Raw genomic sequence first — 19441 nt, 5'->3', positions numbered from 1 at the left:
TCCTTAATTAGGCTTATAGATTCTCATTACATGTTTAGGTATGATTCTTTGATCTAATCGATCTAATCGATGGAAATTTGAAATGATAAAATATCGGATAATAAAAGCTTAATTGTATCCTGATTTGAACTGATTTCTGAAAATTGTTTATGGTTATATGTTAGTAAAATGTGGAGAAAATAAATGGTGATTTTATATAATTATTCAGGTTTAATATGGATAACATATAGAGGTCTAGCAGTTCGATAATGGTAGAAAAGAAAAACAAAAAGAAACAGGTAAAGAGGAAGATGTATTCGGATTTGTTTATTTTATAAGTATTTGAATTAAACATAAAAAAAGAAAAACGAAAATAAAAAGAAATAAAGACTGCCACCTCAATGGGAGTAGCATTTAAGAAAATGGAGTATCGACTGCCTTGTTTCACATGTTTTTACTAAACGCTAACTGAAATTTATAAAACTAGTCCTTAAAGTTTTGATAGGCTGTTTTATTTCTTTGTATTGAAAAACTAAAGTTACAAGAACGGTCCTTATAGTTTTAACAGTTTGCTAAATTTCATTAATATTAATTTTATTAGTATCTTTAAAACTATAAGACCCCATGTTTTAATGATTTCATTTTTATATCAGTATTGATTTTTAAGGAGAAACTTTATATTGGAAATGTAAGGATAAAAGGATGAAAAACATATTCGATCTTTTTAATTAACGTAAATGAATAATTATATGTTGGCCGAACAAGACATGTAGACAGTTGAATCAAAATAACTCATAGGATGTTTTCTAGGATTACAGCCTTATAAAATTTGTTGGTGGAATATAGGGTGCAAGTTAGCAACAAAGCTTCGGTTATGACTTATTGGTTGCAAGGTGAGTTTTTCGTGTTCTGTAGTTGCTCGCACATAAATGTTTATCATGTGTTTTATATGTGTTTTTTTTCATTATTTATTAACAGTATGTTTTATGATAAGTATGGTTATGTGAAAATGTTATTTTAAGTTGTTTAACTTTTCTATTGTGCGTTTTTTGGGTGACATGTTTAGTGAGAACTGGTGGGCGTTTAATCGCTGTGAACATGACGGATGTGTGTGATCAGTGGGGATGAGAATTGAGAATCATACTCATTTCCTTGGATATTTCAAATACTTGAATACACTGGATGATGGGTTGTCTCAAGGAGAAGGGAAATGAACCTTCAGTTCTTTCTCTGGATAATTAATCGTTCCCCTAAATCATGTCGTCGGGTGATATGTTTTGTTATATAATTTATTGAACATATATGATAAAACTATTTTTTTAAGTGATGGACATATATGTGCAACACAAATTCACTAGGCCCTAGGCTTACCCATTTAGAAACTTTAAATGTGCGCAACCCATGAAACTATTTAGCTAGTGACAGAGGAAAGGACAAGGAGGAGGATTAATCAAGAAAGCAACAAAGGAATTCCGCGAAGACGTAACACCCGAAGCTCTTCGGTTGAAGACTTTATATTATTTTATTTTGCTTCCCCTGTAGTTTAGTCTATAAGTACATTGATAATTGATCTTGGGAAATGTTGGAACGACAATTTGTTATTTAATCGATATTTGAAAATTAGGGTGTTACAAGTTGGTATCAGAGAGTTGTTTAAGCAGATTAGGTGTTTGCATAAACACTTAAGATTAGACGGACGGAACGAGAGTTAATCAAACGACTAAATTAGACCACATATCGCTTGTTGGTATCATGTCTTCAAGGAGATCTGGAAGGTTTTATAGGGTCATCCCGGAGGAAGAACGTATCCCAGTTGGAGCATATGTTAGAGCACCTGGAGATGTACCGGAAATTACGTTGATCCCTAATGCGAGTTGTGGACGTGACCAAGGAAGAGGAGGAGGCAGGGGTAGAGGAAGAGGGCGAGGAGCAGTAACAACATTGATAGCTGCACCGTTTGACCAGGGTAGCTCCGATTCCCACCGCGGTCAAGGTCGAGGTCGCGGAAGGGGTCATGCGACAAACATGATCACTAGAGAAGAGTTCGCTGATGAGAATACTCGGGCTATTCAAGCCACATTGCCAAATGTAGTTTCTTAGGCACGAGATGCAATAATGAGTGAGTATGAAGGTAACTTAGGCGGAGGTGAAGAAGACTACAAGTATAGTACACCAAATACAAATCCTGACCCATGCATTGCACAACCCTCAAGGCACATTGACAATCATGAACGAAGGGTTTATAGTTACAAGACGTTCATGAATTGTAAGCCACCCATATTTAATGGACAAATTGATCCCGTTTTGTCGTCAACATGGATCATGGAGATCGAGGGAACATTTGATACTAGTAAACGTATGGATGAGGACAAGGTGATTTATGCTGCAACAATGTTAAAAGGTGAGGCAATACATTGGTGGGGCATGGTGAAGGAAGTTAGGGGGCATGAGGCGGCCAAGAAGATGTCGTGGGATGAGTTTCTAAGAATCTTTAAAGAAATGTTTTGCCCTCGAACAATGGTTAAACAGGTAGAGGAAGAATTATTGAGGTTGGAAAAAGGAATCTAACTGTGATAGAGTACACCACTAAGTTCACGGAGAAAGCTAGGTTTTCCGAATTTTACGTGTCTACGGAAGAAAGGAGGGTGGAGAGGTATATTTGTGGACTAAAAACCGCCATTCGTGAATTTGTAGAAATTCAGAAACCAAGTACCTTCCAGTCTGCTATAGAAGCCGCAGAAGGCCGAGAGCGGGAAAAGAATCATGAGGGTGAGAATAAGGATTCAGGAAAAAGGAAGTTGGAAAGTTCAAATACAGACTCAAAGAAAGGCAAGACTTCTAGTTCCGATCGTAACTATGAGCAATAGTCTAGGATAGAACAATGTACTATATACAAATGATTCCATAATGGGGAGTGTAATATGAACCAAAGAACTTGCTACAAATGTGGAAAGATAGGACCTATCGCTTCTGATTGTAAAGTAGGGAAAGTATGTTATGGGTGCGGGACCCCAGATCACATCAGGTCAAACTGTCCTCAGAATAACGGTAACAATAACCAACACATGATGACAGAGAAAGGGAATCGGTCAGGAGATGAAAAAGCAGAAACGACAAGAACAAAAGGAAGAGTTTTCCATATGACAGCTCAGGAAGCTCAGGATTCACCGATATAGTGGCATGTACTTTCTTAGTCAATCCATATTATGGGTGCTATTGGATGTGGATGCAAAAAAATTTCTTTTTTTACTCTTTGTAAGTGCCTAGACTGGAATGTAAAAGTTTCTCTAGAAATAGAGAATGACGATGACCATTGGGTAATAATAAGAGAGGATTTTGATTATTGTTTGATTGAAATCGACAGTTTTTTGCACCTCTAAAACTTATACTTGTAGCACTATGAGGTTTTGATATCGTGATAGGAATGGCTTAGTTGTCGAAAACCATTCTAACATAAATTTTAGTAGGAAAACTATTCTGTCATGGGTACTACATAGGGGGGACATGATATTATGTGTATACCAGTTGTATGGGAGTTCTCGAGAGTCCTATTGGTTAGCACCAACAAGGATAAAAGTATTTATGTAGCAGTTACAAGACCTATTGTTGGGTTTTGAGCATTCTAACACTCCTAAGTGAACATGCAACCCTAAATACCTTTAATCTATGTTTTCTCTATTATACATGCAAATATGATTATTCCAAGGTATTAACCTATCTAGCATATGATCTTTGATACTTGGGTAATAAAAACAAGTTAGAAGACATAACTTTCATGTAGCTTGATTCCTTGTAGCTCGAGAGCCTAGTGCCCCAAGTGTGACACCTTAAATGGTTCACACAACACCATATGCACTTGTAAGGACTTAGATAGAAATGATACTTCATGAAATCGGCTTGCCTTTTCCTTGACACACTTGTGGCCGTTTTTTTTTTCAAGAATACGATCTTTATATAGTGTCACAATTAGGGTAAACCCTAATTGTCATGGCTTTCCATTTCCTTGGATCCATGGGTTCAAATACACCATGGAGCATCCATGGAGCGTCCTATGGGTTTTAGCCCAACTTGATAATCCATGAAGTCTTAGCCCACTATACAAGTATGGATGATTTACACAATCAACCCATATATTTAATTAGTCTTCTTTTGATCACTTAATTAATTCTAGATTAATTCTTGATCAACACTAATTAATAAATCTTATTAATATATTAGAGCTTATAATATATTAATAAACCTTAAGCGTTATTTCTCACATTTTAGTCTATCCTAATGCATGATGCCATGATACCCAAATGGACCATGACAAGTCAGATCAAGTACATACCAATTATAGTTATGGACTTAGACCTAATCCAACAGTCTCCCACTTGGATAAGTCTAAAACTATTATTGCGTACGACTTCAAGAACCAACTGGCAATAGTGGCTCTCAAAAGCCGCTATCAAACTCTGACCTTGTAGATGAACTCTGACCCTTATCAATGACTTGTCCATTAGATAAGGGATCATATATTCCTCCATTCTAGATATCATATGGACTGAGACATGGATTATAAATAATTCTCTCTGACCATTTGTTGTTTCCCGATTTCTCATTTATGACGACTGACTAATTGAACAAATCAAATCAGTCCAGGCCCGGCCGAGCACTTACATTTTTCATCACTAAATCATCGAGGGGCCCACAGATATCGCTTTTATCCCGAAGGTAAAAGGAATAGATAAACTTCGACTCATATGGCTTGTTCTACTACATGTTGAATAATACACAAAGGCACGTTTTATAACATCAAGTTACCAATGCGGTTTGGCGCAATCAATGGACAACCAACTCATAGTAACAACTCATATCTCTAGTTTTGAAGAATATAAGATATTATCGTCTCATGATCACTTGTGATAAAATCCATGAAGTGATTCAAATGAGCGCGGGTTGAATCCAATACTCAGAGCTTATGAGCACTCATGAGTGTTGTAGAACCGCTTTGTCCAACATCATAGACCTCTACAAGCCAACCCATGACAGTCTTGATTCATATCTACTTCCAACATATGACCGATTGTGGATGGTTTGAATAACTTAGTCATTCGGGAAGAATGACCTAGTTTACTGGAAGTCAAAACATGCAAAATGAAACACAAGAATAATTGAATCTAGTATGGTATCAAAGCCTATGAATATAAATAGAACACTTTTTATTTATCACCATACTGATTACTCATTATTCATTGTTTCGGTTTTATCAACTTTATACTTGAATTAAAAACACTAGTTGTCCCATGCTCCAAGCATGTACACTATGTTTTTCTAAACAATAGCTTTGCCATACACCAAGTAAGCACTCTATGTTTGTCTATGATCTTTACTTTGTGAAGTAGATCGAGTGAACATAACTTCAATGATTCTCTTTTCACACTCCCAAATCCTTATCGAAAATGTAAAAATTCCAAATTCCTATCATTTACCGAAATCTGTTAAATTTTAAACTTATATGCATGATCCTCTTGTAATGATTATGTACAAAGTCACAAAGACTTGTCAACAAACATTACAATGTATTCCAATGGAGATCAACTCCATGGAAACATCCTTCTTGCATTAAGTTTTTCTAACCTTACACAAATTGAATAACTTCAACCTATGGAAACATTTCCATATTCCCATTTTGACTATCACTTCTGAACAAGAGTTGCCTCTTTTCAGAATATGTCAACATGGTCCTTCCAAAATTGATCACTATACTTCCAACTGTCCGCGAGCAACCAATCTTTGCTAATCCTTAGATTGACCTCGACAATTGCTTAATCATTTTAGTCATATCCAGTTCTAGATTTTCCCCCTTAATGCCCAGACCATTTGGAAAATTTAGAAAGAATGAATATTATAGCACATGCAATCGATTCTATATCCAAAGCATATAGGACACGATTCATAATGTCTCACATAAAGACATGATATTAGACCTGTCCTTTTGCTATAATATTTCTATGTCATGGCTTTCCATTTCCTTGGATCCATGGGTTCAAATACACCATGGAGCATCCTATGGGTTTTAGCCCAACTTGATAATCCATGAAGTCTTACCCCACTATACAAGTATGGATGATTTACACAATCAACCCATATATTTAATTAGTCTTCTTTTGATCACTCAATTAATTCTAGATTAATTCTTGATCAACACTAATTAAATAATCTTATTAATATATTATAACTTATAATATATTAATAAACCTTAAGCGTTATTTCTCTCATTTTAGTCTATCCAAATGCATGATGCCATGCAACCCAAATGAACCATGCCAAGTCAGGTCAAGTACATACCAATTATAGTTATGGACTTAGATACTAATCCAACACCTATAAGGTTTTATTTAATATAGTACATCACCGTGGGGTGCACCAGTGTTGTTCATCACGAAGAATGATGTGACGATGTAAATATGCGTAGATTACCAAGAGTCAAAGAAGGTGTAAGATCTTTACTGACTACAAGAGTGTCAATTTCATGTTTGATTAGATATAATTGAACATGAGACAACAAGATAAGTGGAAATTCTAAAAGATTGTGACTATGAGGTATTATGTCACCTACGGAAGGATAACATTGTCACTTATGCTCTAAGTCATAATTTAAAGAAGGAATCAAACAAGATTTAAAATGATGAGAATTGATGTAAATGTCAGTTTACTGGGTGGACTGAAGAAGAGTCAGAAAGAATCCATGGAAGAGGATAAGTGGAAAGTTTTTAGATTTGTTTAACTTGTGTATGATGACACATTTAATAGGGACATGGGTGTATGATAGTCAGGAACATAACGGGTGTGTTGAGACCGGCTAGAGATAGGATTTGAGAAGTTACTCATTTCCTTGGATATTTAATGCTTGAGCACAACGGACAGGTTGTGCCAACTGTGAAGGGAAGTGAGCCATATCTTCTTTCTATGGATATCAAAAATGTTCCTTTAAATTGTGTCAGTGGGTGAAATATACTTGATGAAAAGTTGGTTAAGTTGTATGGTATGAAGTGTAGCACTATGTTGTTATGATTTAAGGGAGAAACAAATGGTTGGACTCGAGCTTGTCTAACAAGCTTCCGGTAAAATTTAGTAAATTACGGATAACTGGAGGATGCACATGAACAACCAAAAGGTTAAGTGGTTAAACGTAAGAAACCAATAGTGGTTCAGGTGGAGATAAAGTCATATTGAATGGATTCTCATGGAAAGGCATGTTGCAGTTTTACAAAGGTAGGTTGAGTCTCTGACCTATAGGGTTTTCTAAAGGATCGAGTCAGGGGTTTGGATTATAGGTTGGAGGTAACAAGGGACCGAACACAACATTAGAAAGCGTATGGGATACAAAGACCAAATATCAATATTTATCACTTAATTCAAATTCCGAGGACGGAATTTTTTGAAGGGGGGAAGTTTGTGATAACTCAAATTAAAATAAATATATAAATATATGTTATAAATATATTAATTAGGAGTAAATATAGAAATTATGGAATTTTAATTCCAAAACCCATCACTTGATTAGAGTCATAAATTTGGACTTTTGGATTAACTAGAAATGTTACGAACTTGTGCATTATAAAAGGCACGAGAAATAGAATGGAATACCCACAAAAATGCAAGAAAGGTTGGAGAAACAAAATAGAAATCGGGGTTGAAGTTCGTGAAGGTTTTCGGAGCTATCTAGAAAATTAAGGTATGATTCTTTGATTTTAGCTTGGTATGGTCCTTAATTAGGCTTATAGATTCTCATTACATGTTTAGGTTCTACATAGTGTCTGAGTTCGGCCAATCATGATCTAATCGATGGAAATTTGAAATGATAAAATATCGGATAATAAAAGCTTAATTGTATCCTGATTTGAACTGATTTCTGAAAATTGTTTATGGTTATATGTTAGTAAAATGTGGAGAAAATAAATGGTGATTTTATATAATTATTCAGGTTTAATATGGATAACATATAGAGCTCTAGCAGTTCGATAATGGTAGAAAAGAAAAACAAAAAGAAACAGGTAAAGAGGAAGATGTATTCGGATTTGTTTGTTTTATAAGTATTTGAATTAAACATAAAAAAAGAAAAACGAAAATAAAAAGAAATAAAGACTGCCACCTCAATGGGAGTAGCATTTAAGAAAATGGAGTATCGACTGCCTTGTTTCACATGTTTTTACTAAACTAAACGCTAACTGAAATTTATAAAACTAGTCCCTAAAGTTTTGATAAGCTGTTGGTATTATTTCTAGATAATAGTTCAACCATTTATTTCTTTGTATTGATAAACTAAAGTTACAAGAACGGTCCTTATAGTTTTAACCGTTTGCTAACTTTCATTAATATTAATTTTATTATTATCATTAAATCTGTAAGTCTCCATGTTTTATTGATTTCATTTTTATATTAATATTGATTTTTAAGGAGAAACTTTATGTTGGAAATGTAAGGATAAAAAGAAGAAAACATATATATTTACACCAAAATATTTCGAACTTTTTAATTAACGTAAATGAATAATTATTAGTTGGCCGAACAAGACACGTAGACAGTTGAACCAAAATAACTCATAGGATGTTTTCTAGGATTACAACCTTAGAAAATTTGTTGGTGGAATATAGGGTGCAAGTTAGCAACAAAGCTTCTGTTAGGACTTATCGGTTGCAAGGTGAGTTTTTCGTGTTCTGTGGTTGCTCGCACATAAATGTTTATCATGTGGTTTATATGCGTTTTTTTTTTTTTCATTATTTATTAACAGTATGTTTTATGATAAGTATGATTATGTGCAAATGTTATTTTAAGTTGTTTAATTTATCTATTGTGCGTTTTTTGGGTGACATGTTTAGTGGAAACTGGTGGGCGTCTAATCGCCGTGAACATGACAGATGTGTGTGATCAATGGGAATGGGAATTGAGAATCATACTCATTTCCTTGGATATTTTAAATACTTGAGTACAATGGATGATAAGTTGTCTCAAGGAGAAGGGAAATGAACCTTCGGTTCTTTCTCTGGATAGTTAATCGTTCCCCTAAATCAAATCGTCGGGTGATAAGTTTTGTTATATGATTTATTGAACATATATGATAAAACTATTTTTTAAGTGATGGACATATATGTGCAACACAAACTCACTAGGCCACAGGCTTACCCATTTAGAAACTTTAAATGTGCGCAACCCAGGAAACTATTTAGCTAGTGACAAAGGAAAGGACAAGGAGGAGGATTAATCAAGAAGGTAACAAAGGAATTCCGCGAAGACGTAACACCCGAAGCTCTTCGGTTAAAGACTGTATATTATTTTATTTTGCTTTTGTTGTAGTTTAGTCTATAAGTAATTCATAATTGATCTTGGGAGATGTTGGAACGACAATTTGTAATTTAATCGATATTTGAAAATTGGGGTGTTACAACACCTCTAGCAAGCATCGAAGGATAAATCTCGAGATGAAAATATAAGTGTGCACGTGTATATGTTATTTTCTTGTAGAGATTTTTTGTTCAATATTTTCATAAAGTTTTCATGTTTTTGCTAATTATTATTGGAAATTGCTTTTCACCAATCACCTTGAACGATGAGGGTTAGTTTGTTGAAAATGCTTTTGTTTTTGTAATCTTAAATGTTAGCATTTGAGAATGCATACCACCTATTTGCTATTAAGCTGGCCTATTTCGCTGTATTTAAAAGTCTACCAAACTAATTATGATATACTTACATGCTTTTATATTACCAAAAAACCATTCTAATGCTCTAAATCTGTAAACATTTTTATTGATTTTTAGGAATTAACTAACCTTTTATTATGTGTTGATGTGAGACTTCGTAAGGTGTAGAATCATACTAAGTTAATTATGTCGTCTATTTCTACATTTTGTGTTTTAAAGATTTGATGATACTTTCTTTTGTGTTTACTTTTTCTTAATGTCTTTAAAGACCCATCACCACTTATTTAGTTTTTATATATATACATTATAAGCAACATCAAATGCAATAATTTAGAAAATTATAACATTATATATCCACTGTCGCACAAACATGTATACCATTCCTTAAAGTTGTATACCATTCCTTAAAGTTTGCATCATTTTGTGTGTATTTGCAACAAAATAGGTCCAACATGCAAGGATTTTGGATGTCAAGTGGATAGTCACCCAAAGAATAATTGGCTATGATACACGATGGTATGCATAACTATTAATAGTTTCATTCTCTTAGAATCTTTGTTTATATCACAAGAATTATAGATTTGGAGATCTTGTTTCTCATATTTGGTATTTTTTGCATATCATTCTTAAGGAATCTAATAACATTCTTGTAGAATTTTTGTAATTTGTTATATATTTTTTTTCACATTCTTGTACAAAATGCTTAATTCCTTTATAATTTCATTATGTTAAAATTTCCGTTTATATCATAAAAATTATCGATTCATGATTTTGTTTCTCAAAATGGTTTTTGTTTTGTATTATTCTTAAATAATTTGATCTAATTCTTATTGAATATGCTTAATTTATAATATTTTTCTTCACATTCTTACATAATCTGACAATGGATATAGTATTGGTTTCAAAGAATTTTTTGTTGTTAATGCAGAGGAATGGAAACTAATTCTTGAATGGAATACAGAATAAAAATTATTCTTGAAGAATAAAAAATTATTCTTGAAGAATAAAACGTTAAAAGGAGACTGATTCTTGTAAAATAGAATGCCTAATTCAAGCTACTATTTCAAGAACATCATGCAAAATACCAGAATATTAATTTAGATTAGAAAGGTTAATTTTCAAAAATGTAATTTGTATTTTAGAATTTTGATTTGAAAATTTTGTAGAATTAGGTTTGTATCCCTTGATATATGCATTTTCCTAATTAGTATTAAACAAAATGTCCAATTTATCTTCAATGGTTGTTTTAATATAATCAAAAAAAATTATAGTTAATTATCATCATGTCATTATTCATCATAATCATTCATTCTTTTAATTTAATTGACCAAAAATGATCATACATTCACACAATAATTTTGCAGAATTGAGATGTATTCTTTAAAAATATTACTTCTCAACAAATAATATTCTTTAATAATGAATGAATTAAAAGAAACTACTAAACTAAATCGTATTTTTTAAGAATGAAATAATCAAAATTCTTTAAGAATGAAAGAATCAAAATACAAGTTCATATTTGTTGAATGAAGTCCAATTCTCAAAAAGTCTGATTTATTCTAAATGTATCGAATAAGATAGTATACTTGGTTTAATTTTTATTAATTAATTATATTTAGTTTCCTAAAATGTAAACATTTGGCGTTACACTTCTTTAAGTCTAATTATACAATAAATGATAGTCTATGTCAATAAAATGTACCTTAAAATTACAACCATTTATTCTTTTAATCTAGTGGTCAGGATTTGGTCCCACATTCACACACACACACACACTATATATATATATATATATATATATATATATATATATATATATATATATATATAACAGCAATGATTTTGAGCTTTTAAATTCAACAGCGAATCATGTTTTTAAGTTGTTAGTATAATTGTTGGGTATGTTATGTTGCGTCATGGGCTTAGTATTGTATATCCGGATTGGGGTTGTCCATCCGTGATTATTATAGGGTTCAGCTATAAATAGTGCTTGCATGTATGCCTTAGAAAAAAACATGATTATAGTTATTATTGTTTTGTAACCCTAAACAGCTCTACAGTCGAAGTTCTTAATCGAGCTCTTCTGAGGTCTTAAAGTTTAATCATTCGACATCAGTTCAACCATTCATGTGTTCAACAATACATCTTAATTGTTTTTCTGCATAGAATCTATCGATCCTACAAGAACTTTGTTCCAACATTTGGTATCAGAGCGGGAGACTGTGTGATCAATACACATTCCTTCTGTATTAAGAATTCTTTAGGGTTTCCGCTTTTATCGAATATAAAGAAGTCGTCTTCCTCCTGTCGATGGTAACTCTTGTGTTTGATAAAACCCTAATCTCAAGTTTACAGGTCAGATTCTAGCAGTTCTAAGGAAAGGCTCACCATGTCTCACGAAGATTCTCAAACTAATCCCATCAACATGTCTAACAGCATTGGATCCACTACAAGGGTTCCCATTCTTTACACTTAAGACTATGAAGTATGGGCGCATCGCTTTGAAGATTATGTGGTTGGATCTGAAGATAATGGTTATCTTATCTGGGAAGCAATCACACCAGGGTTGTTTGTTCACTCTGGAACGAACACGATTGTGAAGATTCAAAAAGAATATAATAAGCTTGTGGCGGACATAGATAAGATACCACAGGATGAAATGGACAAGTTGTTATGTAATGTAAAAGCCATGAGAATGATCAGATTTGCTCTGAAATCTGACACTTTTCAGTTAGTTGTTCATGAACGATGACTAATGAAATCTGGGATAGGTTGAAAGAACTCTACTCAACCGATGAAGATCTTGAACACTATTCAAACCTTGCTGCTCTCAGAATTTGGAGTTTTCGAACAGAAACCTGAAGAGAAACTAATACAAACCTTTAATCGCTTCAATCATCTCCTTAGTAAGATGATCAAGCATGGTATAGAAAAAAAAATTGATCGAGCAAAAGGTAACCTTCATGAATGGTTTGAGACCAGAATGAATGGCAGTGGTTTCAACAGTAAAAGCTCACGAACAATTCAAATCTTATTCACTACCGAAACTTTTGGGCATACTTAAATCCCATGAGAGTGTGGTAACCAAGGAGGCGAAGGTAGTTTCGGGTGTGGGATCGTTAACCCTTGTCTCAAAAGGCAAAAGTGTTGCAGAAGAAGAGGAGGTGTCAGATATGTCTGAATGTGACCTTACAAGCGAAGAGTATGGAATGATGGTCACCAATCCAAAAGGGTTTTCATGAAAGAAGTTCTATGTCAATAAGAACCGAAACTGGCAGGGAAGTTATAGTTCTGAGAAGGTGAAAGATGAAGCGAAGAATACTTCTTAAAAGGATGACGACAAGAAGGAAAGCAAGCTTGCAGGAGACTCTGTATTCGACTGCAATTACTGTCATGGCAAGAACCACTTTGCCAAAGATTGCATGCTGAGGAATATGGCTGAGAAGAGAGATGGTGAAGATGATGAGGCGTATTACCTGTGAAAGTTGGAAGAGATGAAGAAAAAGAAGGCAACTAACAGTTCAATGAATTCCTTGATTGTGCAGGAAAATGCGGATGAAGATGAGTTCGGTGGAGTTGAAGTCTGGTCAATCGATTCTGAGGATGAAGAAGTGAGGAAGCCCACACACGGAAGAGCTTATGTGGCAAAGGATACAGGTTCGGCTGGAAAATGTTTGATGGTTACAGATGGAATACCAACGGAAAGTGAGCGTAAGGAGCCGAACTTGACCGAGGACAAGTGCTTTACAGCCAAGCCTATGAGTGAGAAGATCAACGACTGTGATCGACTGATCAAAAACGTACAATCCATCCTTGAATCACTTAAAGTTCCAGTAACAAATTATGAAGATGAATTAAATGAATTTAAATTTAAATTTTCTAACTTAAGTAGTAGTGTCATGCAAACTCGCTTAGCGAACTCTAACCTAACTGACCAACTCAGCAGGGTGTCTTCAAAGAGTGAGGAGAGAAGGATGTGGATTGAGCTGAAGGAGACGGAGTTAAATAGGGCTAGGGAGGAAATTATTTATTTGCAACGAGACAATTTAAAGTTTTTGAAGCAAAGGAATGTTTTTTGTTTAATTGCTAAACGCTTATATACAAATATTGCTCAGTTGCACTGAAGTTGTGAAATAGGGAAAAAGATTCATAAGATGATCTTACCCGTCCTTAAATTTAAAGAGGATGAGGTCATCGCTGAATGTGAATCCATAATGCCCTCAGAAGAGACATCCATCGCTTATAAAATCGGACTGGACAAGATATAAACCTTCATTGACTCTAAGGAACATAAGTGTATTCTCAAAAATCTTTTAGATGAAAATGATAGGTTAAAAGTTAAGTCTGAGACTATTCAATCATTCGACACGTCTAACGCCAAATTAATTTCATAACAGAAAATGAATATAGAAAATACGTCTGAATTTGATGAGGAAAGTGAGATGAGCGAAATCTCGATGGAAGACGTGGTTGATTCTTCTGAGTTTATGAAAAGCAAAACCGAGAATGAGAAACCCCTCATATCTGAAAACTCGGTTGAATACGCTCTCCTGTCAAAGGACAAGCCACAAAAACTCAAAGAGAAAGCAATGGTTTATCAAAAGGTTCAAACTGTGCCAAATCAAGTATATACTGTTACAGGGGTCACTGCAAAACAAACTGTAGAATTGAAAATCTTGGTCGATAAAGACAATGTTGAAGGGTACGACGATTATTTCTGGTCAGCCCCTATTGATAACGTAGACGAAACCATCGGCTTATCGGAACAAACCTCACGGAGGGTAAAAGGTAGATACGTTGCAGAACCCATCAACAAACCGTCAAGTTTTGAAAAACCAAGCACAAGTGGAACAAAAGAGATACCTGAAGAACCAAAGAAAACATCGAATGTTCCTTCCAAGAATGCCGAAACTCAAAAGGTGAAGCCAAAATCAAGCTTCAATATTCACAAATATCAGAAGGAGTTAGCTGAACAAAAACACCAAAGAAATAAAAGATACATGAAAAATCTAAATGAGCGAAAAGGTTATTGGCAATCTCAAAACCCCAACTACGTTCCTTCCAAGATAGAGTCAATTGCCAAAGAAAAGGAAAAGCTAAAAGAAAATTTTAGTCCAAGCTCCTATTATTCGAAATCTCAGAACCAAACGTCTAGTTTCGGTTCCAAAACCAGCGCTAAGAACCGAACGTCAAGTTTCGGTCACAACGCCAAGGCTAACAACCGAAAGTCAAGTTTCGGTCCTTCCTACTCCCAAAGAAAATTGAATTCAGTGAAGGACATCAAAGGAAAGGGAAAGCTTGATTCAGATTCTAATATCGATAATAAGAAAAGGTCAGCTAACCCTAGGTTTAAAAAGAATATCACAAAACCATCTAACAACATACCATCTAATATACAAAAATTTAAACAAGATAAAAACAAAATCAAGGTATATACCATCAAAAGAAAAGACCAAACAACTCTATAAAAATAACTTACTTGGTTGATATTTCTACTACTATTCCTTTTTCTGTAAAAGACTCACAAGGGCCCCAGAAACTTTGGGTTCCTAAATTTACTTGAATTTGTAGGTTATAAGTGATGAGCAGTTCGATGAAGAATGGTACATAGATAGTGGTTGCTCGCGTCACATGACAGGAAGGAGGGAAGAGCTGAGGGAGTTTCGGTCCCTTAAGGATGGTGGATGTGTGAAGTATGGAAATAACTCTTATGGCACAATCAAAGGATATGGAATGATAACCAATGGAGACTTATCGTTTCGAAAAGTAGCTTATGTGGAAGGATTGCAGCATAACCTCATCAGTGTATCACAATTAGTTGTGGGAACTGGTTTGAAGGTTTCATTCGATGATGAGGGATCAGAAATAATTGAAAAGCAATCTAAAAGGGTTATGTTGAAGTCTGAACACAAGGGAGAGATGTATCCTTTAAATCTCAACCCAATTCGAGGAAAACCAGCAATATGCCTGCTAATAAAGGCGAACACTGATGAAAGCTGGTTATGGCATCGACGTCTATCGCACCTGAACTTCAAAGACATCAATAAATTGGTGCTTGGTGATCATGTTCGAGGCCTTCCTCTTCTCAAGTTTGATAAGGAACATCTGTGTGCAGCGTGTGAGATGGGAAAACAAAGCAGAAAGATCCATCCTACACGTATCAATACAAAAATTGTTGAAGCTCTTGAACTTCTGCATATTGACTTATGTGGACCTTTGGCTATTGAAAGCTTCAGTGGTAGTAAGTTCATTCTTATCATAGTAGATGATTTTTCACGCTTCACCTGGGTTTTCTTTCTTAAACAGAAATAAGATGCAACTCCCAAGTTGAAGACGTTCATCAAGCAATTGGAAGTGCAGCTACGAAAGCTGGTGAGGAATATCAGAAGCGACAATGGGCTTGAATTCAAGAATAAATATTTTGAGGACTTTCTGGTTGAAAAGGGATATCTCACAACTTCTCGGCCCCCTATACACCACAACAAAATGAGATTGTTGAAAGACGAAACCGTTCTTTATGTGAGGCAGCCCGAACCATGCTAAGCTTTGCTTCTCGTCCGCTATACTTTTGGGCTGATGCAGTTGCAACTGCGTGCTATACTCAGAACCGATCCTTACTCAACAAACGATTTTCCGTCACTCCATATGAAATTATGAACAATCGAAAGCCCAACGTTAAATTTTTCCACGTGTTCGGTTCAAGGTGCTTCATTTTCAATTCCAAAGAGAACCGAAACAAGTTTGACGTCAAAGCCGATGAGGGAATTTTTCTTGGCTATTCACTAACTTCAAAGTAATACAGAGTTTTGAACAAACGCTCCAAACGTATTGAAGAAACATACTACGTAACCTTTGATGACAACTATATGAAGAATTTTCAAAGAAGCGAAAGTGCCTTAAGGGAAATATTTCCTGAATCAGGACAAGTCTTGGTTCCCATTTCCAACTTGTTTGAAGAGTACATAAGGCTATTTGATGAACAAGAAAAGGCTGCACACTCAGAGACGAAAGCAGCAAACAACAAAATCGACAATCTGAAAAAGATCATTGATGAAGCTGCAAAAGAAATGGAAAATGAACCTCCTAAACCGACTGAAGGTCAACCCTCAACTCACCCTCTAAACAATAGCTCAACGTTCAAGGGGGAAGGTTCATCTGCACCAAAAACAACCGATATATCTTTCGAGGGGGAGAATCCAATTCCATCCCCAACCCATAAAAGTCCAATCGAGGGGGAGGATCCAACTCCAATAAAGGAGGAGAGCTCTGAACCTAACACAGGATACACTTCGCCATTTGAGGGGGAGAATGAGAAACCAAATGACGAAGATGATCAATCAGAACTTGAAGAAGAAGTAAATGCAGAGTTGGATCCAGCCTATGACCCTAATTACCCTCCTTTAACGAAATGGACTAAGGATCATCCAAAAGCACAAATAATTGGTGAAGCATCTGAGCGAGTTCTAACACGTTCTCAATTGAAAGCGAAACAAACTGCATTATTCTCTAATGTTGAATTTTGTAGGTTTAATTCGTTTGTATCCAAACTCGAACCGAAGACGGTTAATGCTGCACTTGATCACGCTGATTGGGTACAAGCTATGCAAGATGAACTCCATGAGTTTGAACGTAATCGAGTTTGGAGGTTAAGTCGCACTCCAAAGGATGCTTCAGTGGTTAGCTTAAAATGGATCTTCAGGAATAAGTTGGAAAAAGAGGGGAATGTTAAACGCAATAAGGCTCGGTTGGTGGTGAAGGGATATTGCCAAGAAGAAGGGATAGATTATGAGGAGACCGTTGCTCCTGTAGCAAGTTTGGAATCAATTAGAATCTTTTTGGCATATGCCGCTCATAAAAACTTCGAAGTTTTCCAAATGGATGTGAAATGTGCTTTCTTGAATGGAGAACTAGAAGAAACGGTGTATGTTGAGCAACCACCTGGGTTCGTGAACGAGAAATACCCTGATCATTGCTATGTGTTAGATAAAGCTGTATATCGTCTGAAGCAAGCACCGAGGGCTTAGTATGAAACTTTAACTCGCTTTCTTAAAATGTCAAAATTCAAGCAAGGTTCCGTTGACCCAACCTTCTTCCGAAAGAAAGAAGGCGAACATCTAATGATAGTTCAGATTTATGTCGATGAAATCATCTTTGGCTCTACGAATCCTAGCTTAACGGCTGACATCAGGAAGTTGATGGAGACTAAATTTGAAATGAGCGCAATGGGTCTGATTAATTTTTTCCTTGGTTTGAATATAAGACAGGGACCAGAAGGTATTTTTATTAACCAGGAGGCCTACACGAAGAACTTGTTGGCAAAGTTCGGTATGACGGGAGATTCGAAAGTGAAGGTTCCTATGGTGTTTGACACAAAGTTAACACCGTCTTTGGAAAAACCGACTGTTAACATAACACTCTATCGTCAAATGATAGGGTCTCTTATATATCTAACGGCTAGTAGACCAGACATTATGTTTTCTGTCTGTTATTGTGCCAGGTTTCAAGCAAATCCAAGAGAGCCTCACATGGTGGCAGTGAAAAATATTTTCCGTTTTCTAAACCGAACCTCTTCTCTCGGTCTTTGGTACCCTTCCAGATCTAGATTTTTTCTTCAAGCCTTTTCTGACGCCGATCTTGGAGGATGTGGTCTAGACCGAAAGATCACAACTGGTGGATGCCAATTCCTTGACGGTAAACTTGTTAGTTGGCAGTCCAAGAAGCAAACTTGTGTGTCTCTTTCAACAGCCGAAGCTGAGTACATAGCTGCAGCATCCTGTACCTCTCAAGTGATATGGATACAAAGCCAACTAAGAGACTACGGGCTAAGTATGAAGAAAATACATCTCTATTGTGACTCGGAAAGTGCGATAAGAATATGCCACAATCCAGTGCAACATTCAAAGACAAAGCATATTGCACTGAGATACCATTTCATCAAGGACCATGTAGAAGATGGGAACGTGGAAGTACATTTCATTCGGTCCTTTGATCAACTGGCTGATATATTCACTAAATCCTTACCAGAAGCAAGCTTCAATAAAATTTTACAAGGTTTGGGAATGATGGAAGCTGAGTTGGTGTCGAATCCTCAAACCTCTCTCTAAAAGTTAGACAAGAGAAATAAAGCAAACTTCCGGACTATTTCGGTTCCGGATTTTTTGGGAACCGAAATGAACCGAACGCTCAGTCTATTTCGGCTCCATAATTTTCTGGAACTAAAATGAACCAAACGCTTGGTCTATTTTGGCTCCGGAATTTTAAGGAACCGAAATGAACCGTACGCTCGACTTATTTCGCTTCATTCCTTTTTAGGTCAGGTTTCGGCTGTAAATTTTGTTCATTTTTTTAGTCTATTTCTTTCACTATTTTCTCTTTCATTTTTATTATTTTTTTTAAGAGTGTTTTGTGCTAATTTTATTTTATTTTATTTTTCTGTTTTTATTATTTTTCAGAAAATTTCAAAACTCCAAAAATATTTTTCTAAAAGTTTTTTTGTTTTTGTTGTTTTATTTTGTTTGTTTTGTTTGTGTGGTTTGTTTTTTTGCTTGTTCTTTTTAATTAGGTCCCAAGTATTTCAGTGCAACATAATTTGGAGCTAAGGCAGATATGATTCTTTTCATATGAACTAGTTAAGTTTCCCTAGAAGCATGCTATTGCATGTCGACCGAAGCCTCTAAGACTAAGAGCAAGGCCTTAATGAATCGATTTATACCTACCATTTCTTCCCAATCAGGCTAGTAAATCCACTCAAGTCATCAGCTACCTAACTCTTCTCAAAT

This window comes from Lactuca serriola, chromosome 5, assembly GCF_051521515.1.
Source record: "Lactuca serriola cultivar US96UC23 chromosome 5, Lser_US96UC23_V15, whole genome shotgun sequence".
Classification (NCBI taxonomy): Eukaryota; Viridiplantae; Streptophyta; class Magnoliopsida; order Asterales; family Asteraceae; genus Lactuca; species Lactuca serriola.
The sequence above is the reverse complement of the archived record's forward strand: the minus strand, read 5'-3'. Positions refer to the sequence as shown.